Below are 17,724 nucleotides of genomic sequence, written 5' to 3' on the forward strand. Positions count from 1 at the left end.
AGAAATACAAGATACATTTGTTCAAAATGACAAAGATAAATTAAGACAAATAGACATTCTGTTCTATTTTGGTTTATACTGTGTTTGGTAAAATACATTAAAAGTAAAATCTGCTTTTCTTTTTTCTCCAAATCTTTAAATAATTTTTCTTCCATTTATTTGCAGCACTAAAGACTCATGTGATAATAATCACCTCTGCTGCCTCCACTAGAGGCAGAAAAAAAATATGGTGAGATTTCCTAAAACTTGCCATCACTCTTTCTGTCGCCTTAAAATGTTTTTACATTGTGTCTCTGTGAGCCAAACAATCCAAGCATCTTGAAGGAAGTTGAACCCCTGGCCAAGCTTAACCCTGTGAACCCCTCCAAGTATTCCTATGTTCCTTGTTTTCAGCAAAGTTCAAGCACAGCTGATACTGATAAATGCCATATCAACATTTCTGCAAAACAACTAACTTTACTTTTATATAAATCTCTGGAGTTCTCTGTGTATTGCACTAAGTATCCCAGCTGTCTCTGCTGAGCAAGGTTTTTAAGAACATATGCTCATTAAAAATATACCTACTACAATGGGACACAGAAATCTAAGTGGCCTTGCTGTGTCAGCACTAATGCAGAACTCACTCAAAACTTTGTAAAATTTTCAGACTTTTCTTCTGGTTAATAACACTGATGGTTTAGATTTTTATTAATGTTTGCTTTATATGTATTTATTTTAACACTGATTATTATATATTTTTTTTACTGAAGAATATATATTTTTAAATACTGCGCTCTTCTGGACAGAGATCTCCCATGTTGTTCCTGGGATCTGCTGGAGCCACTCGCCTAGTTTGGGAGTCACTGCACGTAGTGCTCCGATTACCACGGGGACCACTGTTACCTTCACCCTCCACATTTTCTTGAGCTCTTCTCTGAGCCCTTGGTATTTCTTGAGCTTCTCAGGTTCCTTCTTTCTGATGTTGCTGTCATTAGGAACCATTACATCTATCACTATGGTCGTCTTCTTCTGTTTGTCTACCACCACTATGTGCGGTTGGTTAGCCACCACCATTTTGTCCATCTGTATCTGGAAGTCCCACAGGATCGTAGCTCGGTCATTCTCCACCACCCTAGGGGACGTCTCCCATTTTGACCTTGGGACTTCCAGGCCGTATTCGGCACAGATGTTTCTGTATACTATGCCAGCCTTTGGTTATGGCGTTCCATGTATCCCCTGCGATACATGGAACTCCCACAGGTTTATCTATTTTACAAAACTTTTCCATCTTATTTAATGTTAGTCACACGATTCAACTCACTTATTCTGATTTCTGCTCCAAACATTTGCTGCCAAAGATAATCAGTGGCAGTGGAAGAGGCTCAGTATGGGATTTAACAGGATATGAAGCATTGTATACTGTGCACTGACAGAAGTTATTATGGAGGGAGATTAATTTTGGCACCTTTAAACAGGCCAGTTGAAACTTAAACTGTCTAGTTGACATCTGGTGCCTCTGGTGGGATGGGATCATAATCAATAATGGAAATGGTAGAGTGCTCTTTGGCTCCCACTGTTCTCCATACCACAGATATCTATTCAATTTCTGCAACTCTTCTATTAATCCAACTTTTTCTCACTCATACTGATTTTACCCCCAACCTTTTCTAGTAAAAGTAGCACCACAGACCACAGCTTCACATACCAGTATCTCCACATCCTCCTCCTTAAAGGTTCTTTCATGATATCTTGCCACTTATTTCAAATATTTCTTACTTTGGAAAACAATATCACAAACTTCCCCTTCCCTCGCTACTTTACTCAAGTAATTCTTTTGCCATGTCTGTCTGCCTATTGGTCTTTGTAGACCACCCACAGCAACGGATCATCCAGTATCTCTGTCTGATTACTTGTTACTCATCTCCTCTTCTGTCATTCTAAACTCCCACCCACCTTTCGTCACTCCACTAAAATATTTTAGTACACTCTGTATCTCTCCTGGCCACTCTGTCTCTTCTGTCTCTGTGTCTTCTCTCCTTAGCAAGACCTCCCACACAAGCAGCAGATTGCTGTGCTATCATCCTCTCCTCTATGTTGCTCTTTGCTCCTCTCCAATCCCCTGGCCACTCTTTAGGTTTCAAACTCCATTTGGCTGATCTATTGTTATCCCCATGCCAAATGACTCTGAAGTGGTTTAGACAGTTGTAGACAGCTTGTTGGAAGGCCAGCTGCCACATATCCCACTTGTTTATTCATCTTACATTGATTAATGGAGAGATGGGTCAAGGGTCAAGCTCTTATTATAGACAAAGCTTAACACAAAAACAAATAAATACTGATTATCTTTCCTTAATTCTATTTTTTTTTTGGCTTGGTAACATTCAATAGTTAAAGCAAAAAAAAAAAAGGATAACGTGGTTTTCTAATTGCTGCCCAAAAACTAGGTTAGACATTCGAAGAGCATTGCATGAGGTTTGCCTTATAAAATATTGAAATCACAAATTCTGATCAACTGACTCTCCCCTTTATCTGTTTTCTATCCTCTATTCAGCCACAACTTTGTATAATGTCATAATGTGATTTATTTGTAATTGCTGGAATGATTTGCTCTGGTTTAAACTCTCAGTGTGTATGGATGTGTGTATATGTAGGTATTTTAGTGTATCATGCCATGTCCCATTTACATTGCACTAGAAAAAGCAATTATAAAATGACTTGACTTTTTAATGATTTCCAAGTTGAGTTTCTTAGTGTGAAGTTCTGCAGGCATATATGGCACATGGGCTTACACATCAACTATTACAAACTGATCTGTGCTGCTAAACAGGAGAAATTAGGTCAACTGCACATAACTGGAATTTTGGGGAATAGTCAAACACTGGTACAGGAACGCATCATGTTGAGGTACAAGGTCTGAAGGTACTGTCCCTGATCAAAGACAGCTTATACACACTCCAGCCAGTGGGGTCCAGTAGACCTAGTATATGGATAAACAGCTGAAAAGAAAATATGTATTAAATGTAATCATGTGAAATACTATACTTTGCAAAATGGCTTGAGCCACCCCTCATTCATCGATAATTAATAGGAAAGTCAATACTAGTTATGATCACCTTTACTCATCGATACAGTCTGAACTATGGCAAGCTTTCTTGTAATTTCTTTGAATAGTCTTCAATAATAGTTTTCAGGCTTCATTAAGTACATTCAGAGCTCTTCCTTGGATGTTAGGTGCCTTTTGTTACATTTTCAGTCAAGATGATCACACACTAGCCCTGAGACAAACTGGTGACATGTCCAGGGTGTACCCCGCCTCTTGCCCTTTGGCAGCTGGGAGAACCCTCCACCCCCTTGACCCTGGACTGGATAACTAGAAGAAAACGGATGGATGGATGATCCCATATTACTTCAATAAGTAATAGTAGATGCTTTCCAGATCACACTGCATGGTGGATCAAAATCTGTTGGTACAAAATTTTGTTCACAATTCTATAAATTTTGATGAGCTCTCCAACACCGCTGACTGAAATGCCACTCCAAAACATGAAAGAGCCTCCACAATATTTTACAAATATATAGATATTCACTGTTGTAGCGCTCCTGATCTCTTCCACACATACTGGTGATGACTTGAACCCAGAATTTCAAATTTGGCTTCACCATTCTATAAGACCTTTTGCCACTTTGTATGTGTGCCAGTTCTCGTGTAATATGGGATCCCTCTTTTCTCTGCTTTTTCCTTCCTTAAGAATGGCTTCTTGGCAACCGCCATTTGACTGAGACTATTTCTGATGAAGCTTTAATGAGCTGTAGATGGATCAGCTGATGGCCCAGTGAATTTTGCAGGTTCTTTGTTAGGTCTTTGCTGGATTTTTCCCATTTCCTTCTGTTTATCTATTGTAGATAGATTTTTAGACCTATCACTTCCTCCTTTGTCCTCTACTTGTCAAATTTATTTGATTTGTTAAGGACACAGCATACACCATGCAGAGATGTGCTAGGTTTTTAGCTAATTTTGGGAATCAATGTCTGGGTACAAAAATACTATTTTATGTCTGTCATTTGTGTTATCTTTGGTATTTTCTTATAGATTTACCTAAAGAAATGAGAATCTGGGGATCTGTTGACACAAGAAGACACAAACATGGGTTGTCTATAATGTATACAATTGTTCATCTTATGAGTTACATGGCTTGTTTTTTTAAGTTTAACAGATTCATAAGTCAGTCTTAAGTTGCTCTAGATCACTTTAAAAAAAGAAAATCTGGCTCCTTGGAAACAAAATAAAAATGATAGGTGGCTACTACTACTATTACTACAACTACTACTACTACTAATAATAATAATAATAAGCAGAAGAAGAAGAAGAACTAACCCTACAGATGGTCTTCATTCCATGTTTATTGGTGACTCAAACAAAATTCCATCACCAATACAAATTTTAGTCACCATTAAGTCATGCATGGGTGAAGTACGTTGAACGTTACTCAAGCATAAAATGCAAACAGAGACAATATTTAAAAGTTGTAAGGAGCATATAGGGTGCATATACATACAAATGCTAAGGTTGTTATACATAGATAATAAGAATAATGAGAATGGTCAATAGTAACTTTATTTGGTAACTCTAAAAAACAAAACAAAAACAAAACACACAAATAAAGAAATGCCCCAGTTTTATCAGTAGGATCAACAAATTGCAATAGAGATGGCAACAGCGCTTATGTTTTAGTGTTTTTAAGCATGCTAATGGCAGCAGGTATAAAAGACACTCTATGTCTCTTGGTCTTCACTGCAGGCACTTTATACCGACGAACTGAGGGAAGCAGCTGAAAATCTCTAAAGAGAGGATGGTCTGAACATAACATGACGGAGGTTGCTTTCCTGTTATAAAAGTGGACAAGCTGGACCTGAGTCCTCACTGAAGTCTTTTAACAGCCACTTTAACCAGGTTATCAAGTGTGGTCTTATTGGTTAAGGACAGATTACCGTATCAAGCAATGATACAAAACATTAAGACAGATTCCAAAAAACTTTTATAAAAAAAGGAGGTCATCATTTAAAATGAAATGTTAAAAACTCTCAGTCTCTTTAAAAAGTACCTTTCAAATGCAGCAGCAAAATGTGACTCAAAGGACAGCACATTACCAAGAACAACCTCCAAATAGTTTCAACTATCCACCAGTTCAATGGCTGCACCGTTTAATACTGTTAGTGCAGGATGGGTTGGGGGGACAGCTTCCTGAAGTCAGTTACTATGTCCTTAGTTTTCAAGGTGCTGATCTTTAAGAATAACTTAACAGGAAATTTCCGTATGTTTTGCAGTTTTATTTTGGAGAATAATTCCTTCAGAGAACGTGCATAGCGAAATGTGTGATGACACGCTAAGTTGAATGCTTGTCAACAGTACTGGAAAAAAAATCCACAGTCCGTATGAACTGATGCTCAGCATCTTGCTTTGCTGATTGGCAGTAATGCTATTTAATCAAATGTCAAACAGCTTAGGTTTATGATACACAAGCCAACCTTTGAATCACTGTTTCAAGCGAACAGAATTTGTGCGCACACACACAAATAAACATGCTGAAACCTACACAGTAGCCTAAGCACACACGGTGAATGCTTTTACTAAGCGGTCAGAGCTTTGGAGTCAATAATTTTGATATAAGAAACAATTTTCTCTCCACTGCGTGTGTGTATGTTTGCGTGTGTTTGGGGAAACGAAAAGGGGAAAAAGTCATCGCTCCACATCTTGTTTATGTGCTTGTCATTTATTTGCTGTCTGCGGTATATATCCCAGGAAACATTCTCACATTTCAAAAACTCCCTTGCCATTTCAGAAATAATTGGCCAGTTCCTTGTGCTGAGCAGACTCCACGTCCAGTAGATTTTTTTTTCTCATGCAACCAAGCTGCCAAAATGCTCCCTCTCTTTCTTTTACTGCTGACAATGTGTCAACATGTCGATGTCAGCAACAATAACAATAAAGCTGTTCTGTGATTGAGATCTCAGTTTGGTCAGATGTCATACAAGATACATTAGAATGAAACACAACTGTGTGAACAATGTGAGCTATGTATTTTGTAGCGCTTACACTAAAATTACAATTATAGTGAATCGGTATCACCATATTGGCTTTTATTAGAAGTGCTTTTTATGTAAAGCAGCAACATTCAATTTTTGTACATTAATAAATCTTACCTGGTAAGCTGAAATGTTTTCTGCCATGTTAAAGAAAAATTCCCTACGTTCTGACATTTATCCTCATGTTGAATCTGGTCAAATTTACACGCTAAGGATTGCTGAGCTAAGGACAAATAAGTACAAGCTCAATGAACTGGGCTGATTTACTCCCCAGACTCGCTTCTTTCATTATCTCCTCATTTGTTCCTTTCCTCAAAGGGAACTCACAGTACACAACCTGCTATCAATCTTGAAAGTTGTCACCGTTTTAGAAAAGGAAACTTTGAGAAGTCACCACAATATCCCTTTTAAGGAAACTAAAAAGTCAGGTCAAAAAATTTCCTCAATACATTCCATGTACATGACGTATCATTAAACTTAACAACTTAACAAACCCGTTAGTCGAACCTCGGATACAGGAGGAACAATGCGGTTTTCGTCCTGGTCGCGGAACACTGGACCAGCTCTTTATCCTCTCCAGGATACTTGAGGGTGCATGGGAGTTTGCCCAACCAGTCTACATGTGTTTTGTGGACTTGGAGAAGGCATTCGACCGTGTCCCTCGGGGTGTCCTGTGGGAGGTGTTGCGGGAATATGGGGTGTCTGGCCCATTGCTACGGGCCATTCGATCCCTATACAACCGTTGCAAGAGCTTGGTTCGCATTGCCGGCAATAAGTCGGACTCGTTCCCGGTGGGTGATGGGCTCCGCCAGGGCTGCCCTTTGTCTCCGGTTCTGTTCATAATTTTTATGGACAGGATTTCTAGGCGCAGCCAAGTGGCGAAGGGCTTTCGCTTTGGTGGCCTCAGAATCTCATCTCTGATTTTTGCAGATGATGTGGTTATGTTGGCTTCATCGGGTGAGGGCCTCCAGCTCGCACTGGAACGGTTCGCAGCCGAGTGTGAAGCAGCGGGAATGAGGATCAGCACCTCCAAATCTGAGGCCATGGTTCTCAGCCGGAAAAGGGTGGAGTGCCCACTCCAGGTCGGGGATGAGTTCCTGCCCCAAGTGGAGGAGTTCAAGTATCTCGGGGTCTTGTTCGCGAGTGATGGGAGAAGGGAGCCGGAGATCGACAGACGGATTGGGGCTGCAGCTGCAGTAATGCGGACGCTGCACCGGTCCGTCGTGGTGAAGAGGGAGCTGAGTGTAAAAGCGAAGCTCTCAATTTACCGGTCGATCTACGTCCCTACCCTCACCTATGGCCACGAGCTGTGGGTAGTGACCGAAAGAACGAGATTGCGGATACAAGCGGCAGAAATGAGCTTCCTCCGAAGGGTGGCTGGCCTCTCCCTTAGAGATAGGGTGAGAAGTTCGGCCATCTGGGAGGGGCTCAGAGTAGAGCTGCTGCTGCTCCACATCGAAAGGAGCCAGCTGAGGTGGTTCGGGCATCTGACAAGGATGCCCCCTGGGCGCCTCCTGGGTGAGGTGTTCCAGGCATGTCCCACCGGGAGGAGGCCCCGGGGCAGACCCAGGACACGCTGGAGAGATTATATCTCTCGGCTGGCCTGGGAACGCCTTGGTATTCTCCCGGATAAGCTGGAGGAGGTGGCTGGGGAGAGGGAGGTCTGGGCCTCTTTGCTTAGGCTGCTGCCCCCGCGACCCGGCCCCGGACAAAGCGGATGAAAATGGATGGATGGATGGAACTTAACAAACAGACAACTTTTTATTCTCAATCTTGTGAGTCTATCTATAGTTTTTCAAAAGCACTGAAAAAGCTACCACTTTCAGCTGTTGTTTCTTAGGAGCCTGAGATATTCACATTTCACAGATTCTAAGCTTTGTTTCCTGTTACTGTGCACACAAGACAAGTTCTGTCTCTGCTGAGCTGGAAATTGTTCATCAGCATCTGCAGTTCAAACTGTCCTCCTGAAAGACTAACACCCATAGGTTACTTCACCAAGCAGCCAGTTATGTTTCACTTCCACTGCTTTATGGTCTTTAGGTCACAGCATGAGATACAGTGCTCATTAGCACTGATGATCCTGTAAAGTCATGTGAGTGTGACACAGAAGTTGTTTGTAATGGTCCCATTGTGCCTCTGAGACCTTTTTTTTTAAACCTTTGAGCCAACTAAATTACCACCAAACCCAGCTTTTCCACCCTCTCCTTACCAGGTTATTTCATCAACAGTGTGCCAGCCTTGTCCTCATTAAGTCCTCTGCTTCTCACTTTCTTGGAAACTCACCTGGCTGGTCAGACTCCACCAATCATGGTCTCTTTTGTCCTTAGACCTTTTCCCACCCAAGGAAGCATCACTGCACATGTTTAAGCTTTCTCAAAAAAATTGTTTGTTCTTCTTCTTATAATAACAGGAAGTATAATGTGCAGAAGAATGATTTTTATTATTTGATTAGTCCAATTATTAAGACAGTTTTAATGTCATCGAGAGAAACTGAGTGAGATGTCCTCAGATGACCCTCTATGCTATATTTCTATTGGCAGGCCTTTAGCATAAAAGCACAGGCTGAATATTACAGGGAGAAGAGTTAGTACTCTAATAATTGCACAGCGCTTCAACCCAGAATTATTACGACTCATCCACTCTTCAGTCATACAATCCTGCCTTAAGGATATGGAATAACCATGAATGAAAAAAGAGAAGCAGTAAGGTGAAGTACCCCATATCACAGCAACAGAGAGGCACCGAGAGCTATAGGTTTTTCTGTGTAGAGCCATGATTAAATCTTATCTCTGCAGCGTTATAAGTAGTTGGATTTGAGAATTCTTGACATTTACCTGGAGATTTTTTCTGAATGCCTTTCTGTACCTCTTTCATTTTTTCTGTTGCTAATTCAGTGCTCAAAAATGGTTTATTGGGATCCAAGATAGCACATTCTGTGTCACCGTATATGACCATATTTCAATAATCATTAAATAATCATTAGAAGTGGAAATGAAATGTAGTTAGATACCACGAACTATTACACTGAGCGGTGCTAATGCATGCTACCTATCAAAAGATCAATACCGTTGTATAGTTTAGTTGGTATTTGTTGTCTTTAGCTTTAAGACAAAAAGGGCAACTAGAATACTTCTCTAACATCCTCCTTGTGTGTGTTACGATGTTCTGCTTCAGTTAAAAACATTTTAGAGAGGTGTTTACTGCATTTCGTTGCCCTGTACCTGTGCATGTGCAATGACAATAAAGTTGAATTCTATTCTATTCTATTCTATTATTTGTGGTTATTTTCCAGGCTAAATCCGATGAATGTCAAAAAACAATGTGCTGGCTGCTGATCACACCCTTTAGGTCACAAGCAGAAACCCAGTCTGAATCACTAGTGATAGTCTGGTCAGTTTGACACAGAGTGTGATTTTTCAGATGAAATTAAGCACATACCAGTATAAGTGGGCATAACAGAACTCCGAGGAACCGTTCTAAAATTTAGAACAGCTTCCATATTGACATTTACCAATAATTCTATCTATTAATAATATTGTAATCTACTATAGTATGAATATTAAATGCTAACCCATTAGCAAAATGAGCAAAAAGAGTTATATTTAATGTAAATACATAAGATACAATGATATTTTAAATAAAAAGTGAAGGCTACAATAAAGCAACCATTGATATTGACTGAATGAAGTAACCAGACATTGTCTAATAAATAAAAACAAAGGAAAAGCAAAGCTGTTTTCAACAGATATTTCCACCAAGCCTAACTGCACTCATTACAGTTCCTCAAGGAACTACTTTTCTTCCAATCTGTGTCAACCCCTATATTCATTCAAATACACACACACACACACACAGATGATCCCGCTCAAGTTGCTTAAATGGCTGTGTCAGTCCCGCACAACCAGCAGTAATAAAATATCTCCAGTGTGTATTCTGATCAATGGAGGAGAGAAGAGGCACAAGCTGGCAGGGTTAATGGGCCCCATTCCACTTAAATACCATATGAGTGACTCTGGGGAAACTGAGCTGGAGGGGGGAGCAGCATCAAGAAGAGAAGAGGGGAAAGGAAGTTTCACTGAAAGATGGGGGTGTGGGGGTGGGGAACAGAGTGGAAGGGTGAAAAGATGACATGATGTCATTGGATAAATAGAAAGAGTAAGCATAAACAAAAGAGTGGATAACATAATAACTTCTGTGTGAGAGATAAATGAGAGAGGATGGAGGGAAAGAGGAGGACTGAGGAAGTGGTTAGGTGAGAAAAAACAAATACAGCGGGAAAATGTACATGATTTTGATTGGCGATTAAGGAGTGACGCGCAAATATATTGTAAATCTGTGGTCATCAAACTTCGGGATGGGGCCCACCATTGGGGTTTTAGAGCCACGGCAGACAGAGCATGGATTAAAAGGGGGGTATTGAGTCGTTTCTAGCTCATTTATATAAGAAACACATAACAGTTACTTCCCCTATGATTACTGATATGAACTAGAATATAACAGGGTTTTACAGTATGTAAAAGTGGACAATTAAGAAACCCCACAGTGAAACGTGGTAGTGTGAATGTTCACCTGCACCAAATCAACAACAAGGAGACATCACCCAATATTCTAAAGACATGCTACACCCTCTGGCATGCATCTTTGAGGTGAAGGACTCTTACTGCAACAGAATAATGAGCCCAAACACATCACCAAAACTCCAGCCAGAGGAGGAACAAAAAACAAAGAATTTAATCAACTGAAATGACAATTATTAAAAGTGAATATTAATACTCTACATATTTTTGGGGTAGTTCAGGGTTTTTTCTTCTTCGTCTTCTTCAGAATTATTGAGAGGTTCAATGAATTTCTTACAGTGTATCGAGCATTGCAAAATTGCTTTATTGTTTTTGCCATTGTTATCAATAGCAACATATTATAAGTTACCCTAATTTCTATGGGAGTAAAAAAATGTTTAACAGGGATATGAAAGCGGAAACTCATAAAATATTTAAAACAAAGCATTTTTATGTAATAATATGTAATGTATGTAATGTAATGTGAGATTAACAAATAGGTCAGGATTTTTGGTGTTAAACCAATTATTAGTCTGTTTTTGAATTTTCTAAAATGATATGTTAATTATCTAATTGCATATAACTCAGAATTAAAGGTGAATTATATGAAATTCCTTATCATATAACAGACTTCTCGGTACAAACTCCCAGTTTGAATTTCTAAACACGCTTGGTAAGTATTTAAACCCTCACAGAGACACCCCTCTGAAACTCTGCGCCTGTATAGGTTGAACCAGCTGCATCTGTGAACACTGATACGAGCATTGATCCAACCTGGGTCTTTGTAATGGACTCCAATAACAACTCCATTATTGCTGGCACACTGATTAGTGTGTGGGGCCGACTATAAAATTAGCTGCAAAGGAGCCCTCCAGGTTGCAAACTCACACACAAACACACACGGGCACACATAAAACATGCATGCTTAGAGATAATACTCAGTGCACTATCCAATCAGGCATTGGGGAAAATATATGCATGGACAACACAGACAAATGCACACACACACACACACACACACACACACACACACACACACACACACACACACACACACACACACACACACACACACACACACACACATACATACTGTGTCAATATTCATTCAGCATGCAGGCAGAGATTAGCTGGCTACAGGAGAACAAAGGTGTCCCCTCCATTGGCAGCCTGACATCCTCCTTGTCAAATTAAAGCCCAAGTATTGATTCTTCTTAACTTCTCTTTTCTCCTCTCTGTCTTTCCTTTTTGCTCGTGTTCTGCAGACGAATGTGGGGCATAGTGGAAGTACATAAATACATATGTACCGAGGATGAAAATTCACATCTTGTGTGACAACACGGCAAAACCTCCCTTCTCCCAGAAACGCCCCATGACCACTCTCTTTGACCTCGAGTTCAATGAGCGATATGTGTATCTGTTGTCTCTTTTTTTTAAAGCACAAAGTGGGGCCCCAGTTGCATCAGGGGTAAAACCACATGGCAAATTAAATCAATGGGCTTCCCACTGGCAGATGGCTCACTTTAACACTCAGTTAGCCTTTAGATAATTGAGGCGTTGACTCTGCGGCGGCCGTAAAAAACGGATGGCTTGTTTATACGTTTCACTGGAATAGATCAGCAGAGGTTAAATAAATGAAATCCCATTTGTCAGGGAGAGGAACCCCAGTAATAATATATGCCCCCCTTCACGGCACCCCCCTCTGCAAACACCTCCACTGTTTGGCCTCATAAATAGAGAAGGAGAGGGAAGATGTTACCCACTCGCCCCAGCCATCCGCACGGCCTCGCCACAACGCCATCCTGCCATTGATAGGGTAGTCCTGCTTAATGAAACGGTCCTTCCTTCTCCTCTTCTCCGCTTGTTTTTCGGTCCTCCTCCCTCCTGCACACAGTGTGATAAGTAGCGAACCAGTGAAGCCTGTAATTACAATCTTACCGAGGAACCCTAGCCCAATCTGTGAATAAATCTCGCCATCCAATTACAAGATGTAATAATTTTGCAGTCAAGCTGGTAATGAGGTCTAATACTCATGCATGTGATAATCCCCCCTGGATGCTGACTCTATCAGATGTTAGCTTTGTAATTATACTGGCAGAAAATCATTATTTCATGTTCAGCAGAAAAATGAGCTTGGTGGGGGGAAGTTAATTTTCTCTATGCTCTGTGAAGCATAGACTAAATTTTAATGATCTAATCATTACCCCCGACTATCCCCGGCTGCAATTGACCCATGTAACTTGTGTGAGGCAACATTTTGCTCGTTTAAGAGTCCCTGATATGCAGTAAGGTTTGCCAGGTAAGAGCCTTTTTATTCAGTAATTATACCACAATAAAACTATTATGCTAATGATATGGAAATCGATATTGTTGGGCCACAGTGTCATTTAATAGCTGCATGGAACATAAATCACATTTTTAATTGTAAGTTGTTAACATTTCCACATTACTGCTTTCTGTTTTTTTCCCTCTAAGTGTGTGTGTTTGGGTGTGTATGTGTGCACGCATATTGTGTGGTGTTTGAAGGATTGATACCGACAGTGAGAGAAAAGGTCACCCACCGCTATCTATGAGCTGAGAACATCTCTGTTTTATCATTTCTTGTTCTCTTGCTTTCTGATGTGGACTGATGTAAATATCTCCAACAAGACAGACCTCGGATTGATATACCACGATCTAAACAGTATAAACAGTAAATGCTGGCTGCACGAGCCATCTGTATCTTTTAAAGTCAAATTGCACAGCGGTTTCAGATATTAGAATTATTGCTTAACCTACTTCTCACTACGGGCCAACAAGCTCTGGTAAACTATAAATTGTTATTGGAGCATTACAATATTCACAGTAGAAAAAAAATCATGTTGAGTCTCTAAAAGTATATTTTTCCATGTACCCAACAATGCTTCATCTAATTAGTTTATAGTCACAGACTTTGATTATTATGTTTTAACTCTCCACTGCAAGTAATTAGCATAAAGTACAGAACTGTTTTTAATAACCCTAAATAAAACACAAAAACTATGTCATTCTGAAAAATAACCAAGTAACTAATATGTATTTATACCTGTCAAAGTTACACTGAACAGGTTGCAGGTTTTCCTCTTACCATGCAAGCTTCTAGTGTGCAGCTTTGCAATTCACAGTATACATGCTCTAAAGCATTTTTTCGTGGACCTTTTTACTACTTACAATTGTTTTAATCTTTGAGATAAAGATTCCGATCTATACTGAAAAACTATACTAGAAACAGAACTATTACATAATAAAATCCAAGTTACATTCAAATCTTAAATGCTGCTGACTATCTTTACTGCAACCGTTTGCACCACTGTCATACCTGCTGCTGTTGGTCATTGCGCTGCTGTCCATGTACAACTTATAAGCTGCTCTATTTATTAATTTTATATTTTACACTGCTGCACTACTGCCGGACTTTGATGTACAAATATATGTTCTCCAAATATTATAATTTTAGGCTAGGGTATTATTAAAGCAATTGCCTCTGTATTCAGTTATGTGAATGGAGTTCAGCTGTCTGATAAGTTTCAGGTTATTCAGGTTACCACAGGGCCACAATGAGCAATGGTACCAGCCTGATAAAACAACTACAAGACAACAGGATGCTTATAACACCACATGGGCAGACAACAGAGAGAGGTGTAACGCAACATAGGGATGTCAGGGAAAGTAAAACACGGCAGGGATGTGCTGATAAAAACTGAGCTCAGCTGTCCAAGGGTCACGGCTGGTGGAGCACGAGATATGGGCATTAATAGAGATGATTGATTATAGCGCAGCGACCCAAACACGTCTGAAACATGAGAAATTATTAAACACATTGTCTAAATCTTTCATAAAAGCTGTTTTTGGAAATGATAGAGTCAGATGCGAAAGTTTAATATGCAGATAATATACGGACAAGGAAGGACAAAGGTTAAGCTTTCTGACAAATGTTGGCCTAATCTGAATGTCAGTAAATGTCAAAGATTACAGCTGGTTTTTTTTGTGTCCCAAGTAAAGTTCACTCTTGATACACATGCTTATTGCAGTTTCATTCTTTTGTGTTAGACCCGAACAGTTTAGGATTGTTATATGTTTAATACACACGTGCCGCTTTCATAATAATACAATAAAGCACAAAGTTATCTTCTAGTAGTTGAATGAAGACATATTGCTGTTTTACTGCTGTTTTGTGATGAGCACAAAAATGCTGTTGCCGCACTCAACACAGAACTGTCATCGTGAGTTTTACATCCACACTACAGTGCTCTAAACACAAAGTCAGTGTGCTTTTGTTATTTTTATCAACATGTCAATAGACTGGGTTTTTGGAAGAAATAATAGATCAGAACTGATGCATTATTATCTTTTTCATCCAAAAGTTAAAATAAAACGCTGCATGTCTAGTACTGTGATGTTTTTGTTTGTTTAAAAGAGGGCCTCATATCTCATTTTTGATATGCAAAAATGTAAACAAATTTGAGACTTGCCTATGCCCTTGACACAGTTATTGTTGTACCAGTGGTATCACAATCTAAGCTGATTATGTTTTCATATGTGGTCCCTCTAGGAGTGATACTAAAATCAGCATGCATTGCGCACTGGGGCGTACATTCACCTTTTTCTCAGTATGATGGATGTGCATCCTACTTCAAAGTGATAAGAGTCATTATTTGATGATCAACCATCCATGGTAAAGCATGTATTTAGTAGTCTCCAAATAAGGTTCGCTAAATCGTGAGCAATATTACATGAAATAGCAGCATTTGGACACTTGAGATTGGCATTTAATTTCACATTTGTTATATGTTCATTCAGCCCAAATCATCCTAGAGTTGATTTACTACTATTCAAATCAGTGAAGACCTTTTCACTGTTGGGGGTGGTAACTTATTAAATCTTATTTAAATATTACTGAGGGTCTCATCTCTGTGCATCAAGCATCTGCATCATGCAAAATTTATGTAGTGAAACTTTTGGTCACACATGGAAAGTTAAGCAGATGGTCCATCTATAGCACTCAGAAGATAAACATACACACTGAAACACACACACACACACACACACACACACACACACGTTCATCAATAGAGTCTGGGAGACGGGGGCCCCATTTGTATCCTCCTTTCTCTCATCTGCTGCTCTGGATTCCTCCCCCTTCTCCTGATGCTGTTATATGTATTATCTTTATGCCTGCCCATCTCTGGACACGGACGACTCTTGTTTCGCCATTTTAAACTGATCTAATCAGCGGTGTGTTAAACAAGAGTGGATCTTTTATGCATTGGGTGTTAGGACAAGCAAATCACTGCTGTAGATCAACCGAATAAACAACTCCACCCTGATTCAATTACAACAGCTGGGGTCTGTGCTTTTATCTGGGGCGGACATCATTTCAATCAAAATGTAAAATAATCCAATCCAATAGATGCAATAGCTGAGATAGGATACAGACTGCTGAGCTTAGTTGTTTCATTAAAAAAAAGAAAAGAAAAGAAATACAAGGCATTCTCTACCTGCTCTCTAGCACGCTCTTTCTGACAGCTATCAAGAAGTTTCCATTCCCAAACTCCATTACCGTGTGTAATAGCATTCAAAACTGAATTGAAAGCAAAGAAGATGGAGAGATTGTTGGCTATATTTTTATTACCGAAAGCTGTTTTCCAAGACACAGTCTGGTGCACTTTTATTCGTTTAATTAACAGTAGCATCATTTTTTTCTTGTACCCCTCATGGGCCTCCTCGCCTTTTTGTCTTACCGGCAACAGCTAACTATTGTATAAGATCATACTTAGTGGGAATTGAAAAGTTGGCATAGGCGGTATTAATGGCAAATTAATGTAAATGTTTCTCTCTAAGTTATGGATTTGATGTCAATAGGATACAGGCCACTGCACTTTAGCCCTCTTTAATTAACTGAGCAGAATGCACCATGGCAGAAATTTGGAACAATCTTGAGAAGGGAGCAAGAGAGAGGCAGCGCAAAAAGAAGAGAGTGATTTCTCTCAATAATAATGTTCAAGGAAATTGAATGTAGGAGAATGTACAACAATGTTAATAATATGGTTTGGTCTATCTACAGTAATGTAATCTAATAGAAAGTAATTAATTTAGGACACAGGCCACTGCACTTTTTGCTCATTTAATTAACACATGGGATATTTGCAAGGAGTTGGAATATAAAGCTTTATAAAGTATTACACCTCCCCTGTCACACCATGAGATGTGGTAACTAAACTCCCTGAAAGGTAAATTATGCATAGTGTAAGCTATAAATGAGCTAATTTTGTATGTAATAAACTGCATTATCTGCATCTTTTTTTAAAGGTCAAGCATTGACCAGTACATTGTCTTACAAATTTCAGAAGACAATAAGAGCTAAAATCCCAAAACATTTCTGACTTTGTAGGTGTATAACAGTTGTATTAAGTGCACTTTCAAACATTTAAGGGCTGTTTTCCCCAATTTATGTTAATTATTATTTCATTACTAAAAGAAAACTAAATTATAAAGTCTTCCACATTTTTATTATGAGGTAGAAAATGTTGGTTGAATCAATTAGATGTGTCTATTTTCAGGTAATTAAGCACTGTAGTTGCTGACCCAAAATCGTATGATGACTAGCAATAGTGAAAACTATTTCTAGTTAACATGTAAATAAAAAAATATTTATCATCATTCTATAAGAAAGAACAAAAGGAGAAACAGGCTGTTCAGTAAGCGAGTGGTTTACATCATGTTTAAATCAAGTAGGTGTTTAAACCTTACTATTCTTTCTAGTTGGTTCCAGAAATACTAGTCAGTAAAACATGTTTTTTTTATTATTTTAATAATGTACAATGGCTGTGACCTAAGAAGGAATATTAGGACCACATTAAGAAAAAAATTGACTATTTTGAGAATAAAGTTGAAATTTTGAGCTTAAAATTGAAATTCTGTTTTGAGAAAAAAGTCTAAAGTTGTTGTTGCAAGACAAACTGCCACACCTGCTATACCCTCTACAAAATTCCCTGTGTAGATGAGTTACTGAAGCACATTGAAAAGCCATCTTATTATGATGTATGATATGTCTTATGACATATCATACATGTTACCATCAGTTTCC

Source organism: Astatotilapia calliptera, chromosome 11 (assembly GCF_900246225.1).
Source record: "Astatotilapia calliptera chromosome 11, fAstCal1.2, whole genome shotgun sequence".
Classification (NCBI taxonomy): domain Eukaryota; kingdom Metazoa; phylum Chordata; class Actinopteri; order Cichliformes; family Cichlidae; genus Astatotilapia; species Astatotilapia calliptera.